We start from the raw sequence: 13,916 nt of genomic DNA on the forward strand, positions 1-13,916 counted from the left end.
AATCTCACAGGTTGTTTGTTTTTCATTATAGCTTTTTTAGTATGAGATAGTAGCTGGTTTCTGGGAGTGAATTTCGCTCTCCTATATCTTGCTCTAATCATCTTGTGATGGTGTAAGAAGATGAGCCGAGACAGAGTCAGTGGTTTCCGGTGCCCTTTAAGGCCGGAACTATCAGGACTGTCACCACTGTTGCCGGGGGAGGGTTCTCCTGGGAGGGGAGGACCTTCACGTTAGAAAGCAGGGGGCAGAGGGAATATAAAAGGGTCTGAGCACGGGAACAGATCAGACTTGGCGGGAAAGCGACAAGAGATGTTTGATTCCTGCTCCGCTGCTCCAACTGCTAACTCCACGCCATTCATCTCCCAGCATACTTACTCTAAAATTGACTGTGTCACGACTGAACTATCTTCTGACTCTGCCTTTCTGAACGGCTCTTTCCCACCTGCAGTTGCAGATAAACTGCCTTGCTCCTTTCTTAGAGACTACTCCAGAGGACCGCCCGCTGCCGTGGTCTCTGAGCGTGCCCACGGTTCGTGTTCGGCACCATCTCGGAGGAATCTATGCAAAGTAATGTTTCCACGTTCCAGCGCACTTAAGCCAAGCGGGACCGGGTACATCAGCACCATCGGGAGACAGTGCTTCTCGTTCCTCTGTAACAGAGCCAGAGACATTGCCCATGATTTGCGACGCCGTTGGGAGATATTCCAGCCCTTTCCCTGCAAGAACTGCAAGCAATAAGTTACCTTGTTTTTGTATATCTTTATCTCGAGCATTGTGTTTGTGTGCAATTCCCATCATTGCCGTTACTAGTCTTGCCTCCCTGCGTGGAGTATTCCTTGTTTAATTACCTGTTCAGTAAATCCTGTTAACCCCTTCTGTGCCTCTGGCTCTTCACTGCATCCACCGAATCTCTCTCTTCTACAATTATACCCTCTCTGTTGTAAATTGTCAGTAAGAATGCTGGCTTGTTGTTCAAATTTGTTATTGTCAGAACAGATATGTTTCATACGCAGAAATTAGCTTGTATGTATTGTTTTTATTGCCTGGGGGTATTGTGACAAGGCTTTTCAATTATTTAAAAAAAAAAAATCCTTCCGGCACTCTCTTATCTGAGCATGTTGTATGTATGCATTACAGTGGTTCTTAACATGTTTCTTCATTCCATCTCTACAATATGTAGGGAATCAATAACAGTTTGTGACACAGTTGCAACTTACACCACATCGGAAAGTGGTGGGCATCATGGGAGTACCTACAGACATGAAAACTTGCAATATTTACATGTGGCAGCTGCGGTACATTGTCAGTAGACAGCTGAAGGGTTTAACTATTCCAGATTCCCTAATGCAGTTCCAGAACTGGGTTAGCAGAGGCACATTGAGGATCTTCTAAAAATGCTGAAGCACATGATCTGGCCAGGTTTAGCATCCTTACACTCCTTTGGTGCTGCTGCAGCACTGGGGAACGCGCAGTTCGGACCAACTATTCCGAACTATCAATCTTCAGAAGCCTACCAGCACCGGCATATAGGAAGAGAGGCTGGGGAGCTGTGTGCTCCTGAAGATGACTAGTAGGAACAATCCTTTAAGACTCAAGCAGAGGAGGACCAAAGAGTAGTAAGTGTAGTGATTCATCAAGGAAAGTAAACATGCCTGCCCATACATGCAGATTAACTCGTTACTCAAATATTTATCAGTCATATTACTAGGTTTCATCTGTGAATTATTAGGTATTTTACTTCCCTGTTATCATTAACATGTTGGAAAATGTGATTACATTCAGTAATACGGTTATTATTGCATTATTTATAGCAAAAGGCTCTTAGGTGCCTTCCAGTCCTCTTCTCAAGTCAAAACTGTTATCTGCATTTATATAATTGTGAAAGTCATTACATTCAGTATCAATTGCCTATTCATGAGCAGATAATGGATTCCATGTGCTTTTATTATACATGTATATAGATCCAAAAATTAGATTCTGCTCTTAAATGCTCCTGAGCGTAAGGCAATTAACACAAGTTAAACCATAGTTGTCATTCCTTCACAATCAGACAATAAATGTAACAAGTAGAAGGAAAGAAGTAAAATTCATATCACCATCCTTTCTGTGGTAGTGGTCACTGTCACATCTTTCATCTGATGCTTTTGCTTCTGTTTTCTCATGGATGGCTTAACTTGTTTTTTTTTTAAGTATAGTTTGTATGTAGTGTGAAAATTGCTGTTCGGTGTGTAAGCCATCAATCAATGCTCTTATTCATGTCATAGGTAATTTACAAAGGGACTCTACTGTCATAGCACAATTGGAAGTGGCTGCAGTGTGGAAGAATGCTTAATTTGGAAGAGGGAGACGTGACACTTGAATGTGCATTTTTGCTCCAGGAGTGTAATCAAGAAAATATACAACCAAAGCAAATTAACTAGTGATTGACTACATATCATATGAGACATATAATGGTCTTCTGGTATGTGTTTTGCAGTACTTGCATAATGGTGGCTTCTTCTGCAAATATTTTCCATACAATTTGTTCAGGATTTTCAAAAGATTAAAAATCTAGGGAAGCAGCCATAGTCTCTGTCATGTAATTGATTGTGAGTCTGAAGTCAGTTACTATATTTGAGGTATACAGTAGGTATGAGTCACACATGTAAGATGATAAGAAGCCAGACTCAGGAGGTAAAGTGGGATATGGTGTGGATTCATGTATGTGAGGAGCATATCTATCACAATATGAGGAGTTCTTTATAGAGGTACTATCTCTGGAATAGTATCCAGTATTTGGCAGAATATTGTAGCTTCTCTGCTGGATAACACAGCTGTTGCCCCATAATGAACATATACAGTATCAACTGACGAAGCCACGTTTTTAGGCGGTGAAACGCGCGTCGAGGCTGTTCCTTACCCCCATACTTGTATGCACCATGACTACTGCTAATACACATGTTTACTACTAATACTGCTTTAATCTGTCATCAACATTAATACATGGTGCATGTTTGACCCCTTAGTGACAGAGCCAATTTGGTACTTAATGACCAAGCCAATTTTTACAATTCTGACCACTGTCACTTTATGAACTTATAGCTCTGGAACACTTCAACGTATCCCACTGATTTTGAAAATGCTTTTTCGTGACATACTGTACTTCATGTTAGTGGTAAAATTTAATTACTGTAACTTGCGTTTAATTATAAAAAAAAGGAAATTTGGCAAAAAATTTTTACATTTTGCAATTTTCAAACTTTTAGTTTTTGTACCCTTAAATCAGAGAGTGGTGTCACACAAAATAGTTAATAAATAAATAGCATTTCCCACATGTCAACTTTACATCAGCACAATTCTGGAAACAATTTTTTGTTAGGACGTTATAAGGGTTAAAAGTTGATCAACGATTTCTCATTTTTCCAGTCATTTTTTAGGGACCAGCTCACATTTGGAGTGAGTTTGGGGGGGTCAATATAAAGCAAAATGCCAAAAAGTGACACCATTCTAAATACTGCACCCCTCAGGGTGCGCAAAACCACATTCAAGAAGTTTATTAACCTTTCAGGTGCTTCCCGAGAACTAAAGCAATGTGGAAGGAAAAAATGAACATTTTACTTTTTTCACCAAAAATGTACTTTGCAAACAATTTTTTTATTTTCACAAAGGTATCAGGAGAAAATGGACCACAAAATTTGTTGTGCGATTTCTCCTGAGTATGCTGATACCCCTTATGTGGGGGAAAGCCACTGTTTGGGCTCATGGCAGGGCTCAGAAGGGAGGGAGCACAGTTTGACTTTTTGAACGTAAAATTGACTGGAATCAATGGTTGGCACCATGTCGCGCTTGGAGACCCCCTGATGTACCTAAACAGTGAAACCCCCCCAATTCTAACTTCAATCATAACCACAACACACCTCTAACCCTAATCCCAACCCTAACCATAACACTAACCACAACACTAACACACCCCTAACCCTAATCCCAACCTTAACTGTAATCCCAACTATAACCACAACCCTAACCTCAACATAACCCTAATCCCAACCCTAACCCTAGCCCCAACCCTAACCCTAGCCTGAACCGTAGCTCTAGCCCCAACCCTAAGCCTAGCCCTAACCCTAGGCCAACCCTAACCCTAGCTCTAGCCCCAGCCCTAACACTAGCCCTAGCCCCACCCTAATCATAATGGAAAAAATGGAAATATATATTTTTTTATTTTATTATTTTTACCTAAGGTGGTGATAAAGAGGGGTTTGATTTACTTTTTTTATTTTGATCACTGTGATAGGGTCTATAACAGTGATCAAAATGAACCAATGGGAAAAATTTCCTACTGTTGCCGGGTGCTGGCCGGCAGATCTCAGCAGGCGCACTGCACATGCGCCCGCCATTTTCTTAACAAAAAATGACACCGATGGCCGGGGGACAGGACCGGGGGATGCAGGAGGGTCCAGGGACACCAGAGGTATCAGGAGGGCTCAGGGACCCCATTTCTCTCTCCTCTGATGTGCTAGATCATATCAGAGGAGAGAGAAATTAAATGGGAAGTTGGACTTTTTTTTGCGGTCGCCGTTATTCCATGAATAACGGTGATCGCAACACTAGGGTCGGTAAAAACCAACCCGAATCATGTTCTCTGGGGTCTCAGCTACCCCTGGTAGACGAGACTCCAGACAATTTCCAACATTTTAGGATGCTATAATCTTATTTCTCAGCGCCATGAAAAAGTGGTGCTGAGGAATAAGTACCCTTACTGCCGCCGTTAAAAGCATACCAGCTGTTGTTAAGGGGTTAATATAGCTATCTCAGACGTTGTTTTGTATCTATTATGACCTTAATACTCTGCATGCTGTTTATGTGGACTATGATGAGATGAGATGTTCTCCCAGATAATCATTACTATGTGTGTTAGCTATATATCATATCTATGATTGTTTACATATTCAGGACAATACACGCCTATATAATAGTGGGGAAAATTGTTTTTTTTTGCTACTGTTGTCTGTTTATTACTACTATTTATTCATGTGGTTGCCTTTTAGCTATATGACTATATGTATTATTATGAATTCATAAATTTTGATATCTGTATTTGTACAATTTGGATCCCAGTATCTCTTTTTTTGACTCAATAAGTTCTTGTATGCTCTTATATATGTGGGGGTTATATTAGTTTTTAGAGGACTATTAAGTGTTGTAGGTAAAGTGGGATATGTTGTGGGGTCATGCGTGTAAGGAACATAGCTGTAACGAATGGAAGCACAGGTGGTGAAGTTCACATTCGTTTATTTTTTGAGTGGAACACAGGGACCATGGTCTGGGGGGGCTCCGAAGGGGGCATGACTAGTTAGCCCCAGGTATCCATAGTAAGACCCCTTGAACAGGATCAGAATGGAATACCAGGAGGACACAGGTGCTACCTCCAGTTAGACCCCAGACACGTGGCAGCTGTCCCAGCGGGACAAACGGGTAAACAGATTGTACAGGTATGGTGGAGCTGACCGGTGGGTACTGGGTATACGGATAGAAGCTGGCACTGACGGTGACCGGTGAGTCTTGGGTATGCAGGTGGAAGCTGGCTCCAAAGGAACTGGTGTAATCCAGAGGTTCAGATGGCTAAGCGGCAAGACGAGACGGACCAGAAGCAGCCGCTACAAACGTTGTCTTGGACAGCCGAATAACAGGTCACAGATATTTTGCGGAAACAAATAGTGTAAGCAGAGTACTAGATGGAATACTGAAGAAGTGCAGACAAAGCAGACATAGAACTGGAACTAGCAACAGTAGATACTCGTTGCTCTGGCACCCTCCCTATGGTGGAGGGGCCAGAAATAGTAATCAGTGCGCTGCCATCGGTTTATTACTTTTTGAAAAATGCGCACTGTCTCATTAAGAGACCTAGAGAGCGCATGCGGCCTTAATCTCATACCAGGGGATGTACTGGCCACACGCCAGGAGGAAGGAGGGGAAGCAGGACAGCAAGCAACGTACTGAGAGCGAGAGCCCCGCCGGGGGTGGGTCTCGCAGAGGTACATGAGGACAGGGACCCCGCTGAGGGTCTCGCTGAGGTACGGCCACTGCAGCATGGGGCCGGGGACCCTGTTGAGGGTCTCGCTGAGGTACGGGCACAGATGTAACAATAGCTATCACAATATGAGGAATTCTTTATAGAGGTGCTATCTCTGGAATAATATCCGTTATTTGGCCTAATATTGTAGTTTCTCTATTGTATAGCACAGTTGCCACATAAGCAACATATACAGGATCATCCATATACCATATAAGCTATAAATGTATGATCATTGGGGATCTGAGCTCTTGGACCTACCAATCACAATGTTATGTTCCTTTCTCAGCTGGACCGGGCCCTGCTCCCTTCTCTATTGGATTTTAGAAGTTGCCTGGCATGTCTCAGGGAGATCTTAGTTTTAAGACGGTACTCTGTTGAGCTGCCATTTGCTTGGATTTTTGTCAATATTAGAGTTGAGTGAATATATTTGGAATCCGTCGACGAATCTGAATTTGCCATATTCGTGCCATATTGGCAACCTTAATCGTACCAAATTTATGTTTGACGATCAATTCCTAACATATTCGCTCATGTTTTCTCCCACTGACTCCAACGACATTCAGCTGTGATCATATTCGAAACCAAAAAATTTGCTCAACCCTAGTCAATATACAGTACAGCTTCTTCTGTTGCTACTATGGCTCCATAAGATAAGCTGATTTATTCATCGATTGCAGTGAACATTATAACATTACGTTTAGAGATTAATCACTATGCAGCATTTATCTTTGCAAACTTCTGTGATTTCTACAAAGCATTAGTACTGCTAATAGGGCAGCACGGTGGGTCAGTGGTTAGCGCTGCAAGGCAGTCCTGGGTTTGAATCCCACCAAGGACAACATCTGCAAGGAGTTTGTATGTTCTCCCCGTGTTTGCGTGGGTTTCCTCCAGATTCTCCGGTTTCCTCCCACACTCCAAAGACATATTGATAGGGAATTTAGATTGTGAGCCCCATCAGGGACAGTGATGAAAATATGTGCGAACTGTAAAGCGCTGCGGAATATGTTAGCGCTAAATAAAGATTATTATTACTGCTGGATAACCCTTTGGAAACTTTCTGTGGGTTTCAACTATCATTTACGGTAAGCACCACAAACAATTATTAGAGTTTGTTCACATTAAAGTATTTTGCTAACTAGAACTCTGTGAAGTTGCTTCAGACCAGCCATTATTCTCTTCATTTGCACTCCTAGTTCTGTGTCTTCCAATGCATTCTGCCTTGCCTGTTTGTCTGCTGTTCAGCAAAAACTGGGTCCAATTGCTCCACATGTCTACCAGCCTGCTGTACCAATGCTCTGTGTCCATGTGTAAGGCGGCCAGGTTGGTAGTCATGGCAATGGGTTGTATGGTTCCCACACGCTGGCGACCCACAGATAAATACAATGACCCTTCCGCTGTGTGTGCAGCGTGCGCAGCAGTGCAATCATGATTACTGTCAGGATCCTCTCAGGTTCTGTCTCTCTGACTCTGCGTTTCCAAGTTCTACAAAACATCTCAGAGTCACAGTTCTTCTCCAACAGTTGAACTTTACTAATCAAAAGGGTATTCATCACACTGTCAGCACAGGGTAAACACAGAGACATCTTATGATTCCCTGCCATCCGGGCAGCTTCTATCCTCTCTAGCAACTCTGTCTTTCTTCTCCCAACAATCCCTGCCATATCTTTGGACAGTCCGTGTCACATCCGTGCCTTCAACGTCATCAGCTCCTCATCTGGTTTCAATTGAGAAAGGTGCCAGGAATGCCATCTCAGCTTCTCCCAACCTGGTCGCAGACCCCGGAATCCTTTCGGGGGATGATCCTGTTGATCTGGTGCCTGACTGCACAATTCTTCACCTGGGGCCCCTTACTGCCGTAGCAGCTTTATCCCCAAGGCTGGCCATCTACTTCATCTGCTGCTCACCCCTTGCCCTGGGCAAGCCTAACCGGGATCTGCTGTCTTATCAGGAAGTATCCTGACCACATCCCTATGCTCTGCCCTGCTCTGCTCTAACTCCTCCCAACTGAATAACCCCTTGCTGTCTATAACTAACTAACACTCTTATCTATCCTACTCGATTCTCTATGGTGCCCCCCTCTACTCTAATTTGACTATGGTCCTTTACTATTTTCTAATCTATGCCTAAGCCTATGCACAGTACATAACAAATGCATCGCATTACAGTACACACAATACTAAAACATTAATGAACGACGAGGTGCCGCATGTCATATGTGAATAGTGTCCAGGGAAGAGGAGGCAAGTGAGGGTCCCCCACCACCTCCTTACACATGTGTCCACCCTGACCAGTGGTTTTCTGAATGCATCTCACCAGGTGAGGATAAGACATGAGAACACAGGGCATTAATAAGCATGTGCGGCAACAACTCCATTATATTATATTATATAATAATTATAAGTTCCCATAATGCAATGAGCCAGTGTTGTGGCTGTGATTGGCTGCTGAAATGATGTCATCATGATGCGCGGTCTGTGCGCATCATGATGCGCGGTCTGTGCGGGCCTGCCGGGGGTCTGTGCGGGCCTGCCGGGGGTCTGTGCGGGCATGCCGGGGGTCTGTGCGGGCTGCTGGGGGTCTATGCGGGCCTGCCGGGGTCTGTGCGGGCTGCTGGGGGTCTGTGCGGGCCTGCCGGTGGTCTGTGCGGGCCTGCCGGTGGTCTGTGCGGGCCTGCCGGTGGTCTGTACTGGCCTGCCGGGGGTCTGTGCGGGCTGCTGGGGGTCTGTGCGGGCCTGCCGGGGGTTGTGTGTGTGTGTGCAGGCATCGTCCGATGGGACTACAAGTGATGACAGTGATTGACACATTAGCCAATGATGGGACAGTAGTAGTCCTATCTTCCGGCTAATGTGTTGAATGTAAAAAAAAAAAAAAAAAAAAAACATACTACGTACATACTACATATATACAACATTCATACATACATACATACTACATATATGCTACATTCATACAACATACATACATACTACATACATATTACATTCATACAACATATACTACATATATACTACATTCATACAACATACATACATACATACTACATATATACTACATTCATACAACATACATACATACTGCATACATACTACATACATACTACATTCGTACAACATACATACTACATACATACTACATATATACTACATTCATACAACATACATACATGCTACATACATACTACATATATACTACATTCATACAACATACATACATACTACATACATACTACATTCATACAACATATATACATGCATACTACATAAATACTACATTCATACAACATATATACTACATTCATACAACATATATACATACTACATACATACTACATATATACTACATTCATACAATATACATACTACATATATACTACATTCATACAACATACATACTACATACATACTACATATATCTTCTACATTCATACAACATACATACATACTACATACAATACATTCATACAATACATACATACATATAGACATACGCCATCACTTGTCACTTTGATCCCCGAAGCCAGTGTCATCTCACTGTAAAAAATATTAAAATAACAAACAAGCAATATACTCCCTGATCCGCAGAAATCCACGAGTGTCCCACGACGATCTCCTGCATTGCATCACTGAGAGGTTACTATAGTTCACTGGTCTCACTTTATGGCAAAAGCTGCATGGGAACTTTCTCACACAGCAATGCCAAAAGTGAGACTAGGGACTATTTTTTTACAGTGGTGGAGGAATACAGTGCGGAAGGATACCTACCTCCCATCATTATATTCCTGGGGCCCCTAGAGAGCGGTGGCATCAACTGATGCTGCTGTTCTCCACGGGAGATCGTCGTGGGACACTCGTGGATTTCTGCGGATCAGGGAGTATATCGGTTGTTTGTTATTTTAATATTTTTTACCGATGACACTGGCTTCGGGGATCAAAGTGACAAGTGATGGTATGTACTCTATGTTATATGTACTGTATGTCTATATGTATGTATTGTATGAATGTATGAATGTATTGTATGTAGTACGTATGTAGTATGTATGTTGTATGTCTGTAGTATGTTTTATGTATGTTTCATTTATGTAGTATGTATGTAGTATATACTATGTATGTTGTATGAATTTTGTATATATGTAGTATGTATGTTGTATGAATGTAGTATATATGTAGTATGTATGTAGTATGTAGTATGTATGTATGAATGTAGTATATATGTAGTATATGTACTATGTATGTATGTTGTATGAATGTAGTATATATGTAGTATGTATGTAGTATGTATGTATGTTGTATGAATGTAGTATATATGTAGTATGCATGTTGTATGAATGTAGTATATATGAAGTATGTATGTAATATGTATGTATGTTGCATGAATGTAGTATATATGTAGTATGTATGTTGTATGAATGTAGTATACATGTAGTACGTATGTAGCATGTAGTATGTATGTATGTTGTATGAATGTAGTATATATGTTATATGTATGTAATATGTATGTTGTATGAATGTAGTATATATGAAGTATGTATGTAGTATGTAGTATGTATGTATGTTGTATGAATGTAGTATATATGAAGTATGTATGAAGCATGTATGTATGTTGTATGAATGTAGTGTATATGTAGTATGTAAGTAGTATGTATTATGTTGTATGAATGTAGTATTTATGAAGTATGTATGTAGTTTGTAGTATGTATGTATGTTGTATGAATGTAGTATATATGTAGTATGTATGTAGTATGTATGTATGTTGTATGAATGTAGTATATATGTAGTATGTATGTAGTATGTATGTATGTTGTACGAATGTAGTATATATGTAGTATGTATGTATGTATGTATGTTGTATGAATGTAGTATATATGAAGTATGTATGTAGTATGCAGTGTGTATGTATGTTGTATGAATGTAGTATATATGAAGTATGTATGTAGTATGTAGGTATGTTGTATGAATTTAGTATATATGTAGTATGTATGTAGTATGTAGTATGTATGTATGTAGTATGTATGGTTTTTTTTAAAAATTCAACACATTAGCCGGATGATGGGACTACTACTGTCCCATCATTGGCTAATGTGTCAATCACTGTCATTGTAGCAGGAATAGCCCGATGGGACTTGTAGTCCCATCGAACGATGCCTGCACACACACACAACCCCAGGCAGGCCCGCACAGACCCCCGGCAGCCCACACAGACCCCCGGCAGGCCCGTACAGACCCCTGGCAGGCCCGCACAGACCCCCGGCAGCCCGCACAGACCCCCGGCAGGCCTGCACAGACCCCCGGCAGGCCCGTACAGACCCCCGGCAGCCCGTACAGACCCTCGGCAGGCCCGCACAGATCCCCGGCAGGCCCGCACAGACCCCCGGCAGCCCACACAGACCCCCGGCAGGTCCGCACAGACCCCCGGCAGGTCCACACAGACCCCCGGCAGCCCACACAGACCCCCGGCAGGCCCACAAAGACCCCCGGCAGGCCCGCACAGACCCCCAGCATGCCCGCACAGACCCCCGAGAGGCCCGTACAGACCCCGCCCGCACACACAGACACACACAGTGTCCGCCCACGCACCGCCCACACTCTTCCCCCCTCCCAAACTGGATGTGCAAGTAAAGAAAGGTTTTTTTTTAATTCCGATATTTCTGTCCCGTTGACTTGAATACCCCATTCCGGTATCGGAATCGGCAATACCCGATACTTTTTGGGTATCGGTCCGATCCAATCCGATATTTCTCAATATCGGAAAGTATCGCTCAACACTAATAAAATGTTATCTTGTATTTATTTATTTTTTAAATTTTTCCTTTACATTGATGTTAGCAATCAATGTATTTGACTCCTAATGAGTTAATTTTTGTTAAGTTTAAGTGGGTCTTATCAGAATGTTTTCACTGGGGGTGTGTACTTCTTCTCTCTGTAAGAGATGCCCAATCATAAGCAATCAGCAGCATGATGAAGAAAGAGGCACACGCCCCACCATAAAGCTCCCGTCACACACAGCGATCTCGCTAGCAAGATCGCTGCTGAGTCACAAGTTTTGTGATGCAGCTGCGATCTCACCAGCAAGATCACTGTGTGTGACACCTATCAGCGACCGGCCCCCTGCCGGGTATCGCTGATCGTGCTCGAATGCCCTGGACTTTTTTTGATCGTTGGTTTTCTGCTGGCCAGCACGCATCGAGGAGCACGGCACTGTCCTTGCAGTGACACGTTCTGAGTGTGGACTTGTGACTAAGAGTGGTGAGAGCAGAACCCCTCTCACTGCCAAGCATCCTGTTGTTTTCCCCAGAGGCTGTTTCTTTATCGTGGACAGAGACTTGAGAGACTGCATGTGCCGCTGTTGTCGGTGCCACCGATGGATTCCCGCCTGACAGAGACTGCGACGAGAAGACCCGCGCAGCTGTTGTCAGTGCCACCGTTGGAACCCTGTACTCCCTCACATCAGAAGGCTACAGTCCAATAAGTTTAACCTCTTTATTACTGAACTCTCGTTTGTCCCTCACCTACCCTGCCATCCTTCCAGTTCTGCCCCATTCCTCGCCGTCACCCTAAAATCCCTCACTCCCTGTGTGGAGCACATCCCCCTGTAAATAAACCTGTTTAACCCTTGTTCTGCCTCCATGTGCGTGACTGCATCCCGCGTTCCTGCAGGTTATTACATCTCTGCCAAAATAGAATACAAAAATAAACTTTTTATTCCTTCTGCCACTATTACATTGTATGTCCAGTAAAACATGAGGATATATAATAATAATAAAAAATAGAATACATGTCTACAAATAAATAGACAGAAATGTTGTTTTGCTCATATTTAGAATAGATGTAAAATGCAGTTTTTCAATATACAAATGAAGTGATGACTCAAACTCAATGCATGTTTTCCAATGATGGTTTTCTTTTGAAGTGCTTGCATCATCAGACGGTGTATCTGCCTGCATTATACATACAGCACCTCATAAAATGTGCATATGGGTATATTTTATTTGTTGCAAGCTCTCTGAAAAAGCTCTGTGCACACACTGAACCTGGAAGGACAAAAATACACTTAACTGAAATATGTACTCTAATTATCCTCCTGGAAACATGACCGCATTATTACTTATTCTCTATGTTTTACTAGAGCAGCAGGCCGTGCGAGTTACCTAATGTATGGATGTATGGATTTCCACACGGCAGAGAGCACAAGGCATATATGTGTATGACATTATAATATACCATAGACCTTTTATAATTGGAGAAGGCCAAATTGGCATCTCAGCTTAGGCACACCGAACACAACATTATTCCACTATGATTTATTAACTGCAACTTACATCATAAATGGAGTGAGATTGGTATAATGAAAATGCAGTCTTGCTATTGGCTGGGGGACCTGGCGTTAATCTCCCAGGAGTCCCCTGTTCTTCTTGCAGTCCTGGATAGAACAGGAGCCCAGCTAAAGCAAAAATTTATAGGGAATAGAAAATAAAATAAACAGGAACAAGCACAGAAAGGTATTGAAATCACAGTAAAACTTGGCCTTATAACACTATGAAATAGCCATACATTTCAGAACACACTTTTACTGTTCCCTGGGTCACATTCACAAGGAAGATCTTTAGAACATCACTGATATGCAACCTGTGATTTTCCGACTTTTGTAAAACAGCACACCACTGGAATATGATTGAATGTCATCAAAATGTACAATAGCAAAACTGTAGGGGTCACACCAGTAGCGTAGCTACTGGGGGGCAGAGGGGGCGGTCGCCCCGGGCCCCGAGCTCTGAGGGGGCCCACCAGAGCTACACTACTGTAACTGTATCGGCGTGCACAGCACGCCGATACAGTTACATTCTGCGGCAGAGCAGGGAGAATCGATC

Source organism: Dendrobates tinctorius, unplaced genomic scaffold (genome assembly GCF_039654945.1).
Source record: "Dendrobates tinctorius isolate UK_male_01 unplaced genomic scaffold, ASM3965494v1 ptg000199l, whole genome shotgun sequence".
NCBI classification, from domain to species: domain Eukaryota; kingdom Metazoa; phylum Chordata; class Amphibia; order Anura; family Dendrobatidae; genus Dendrobates; species Dendrobates tinctorius.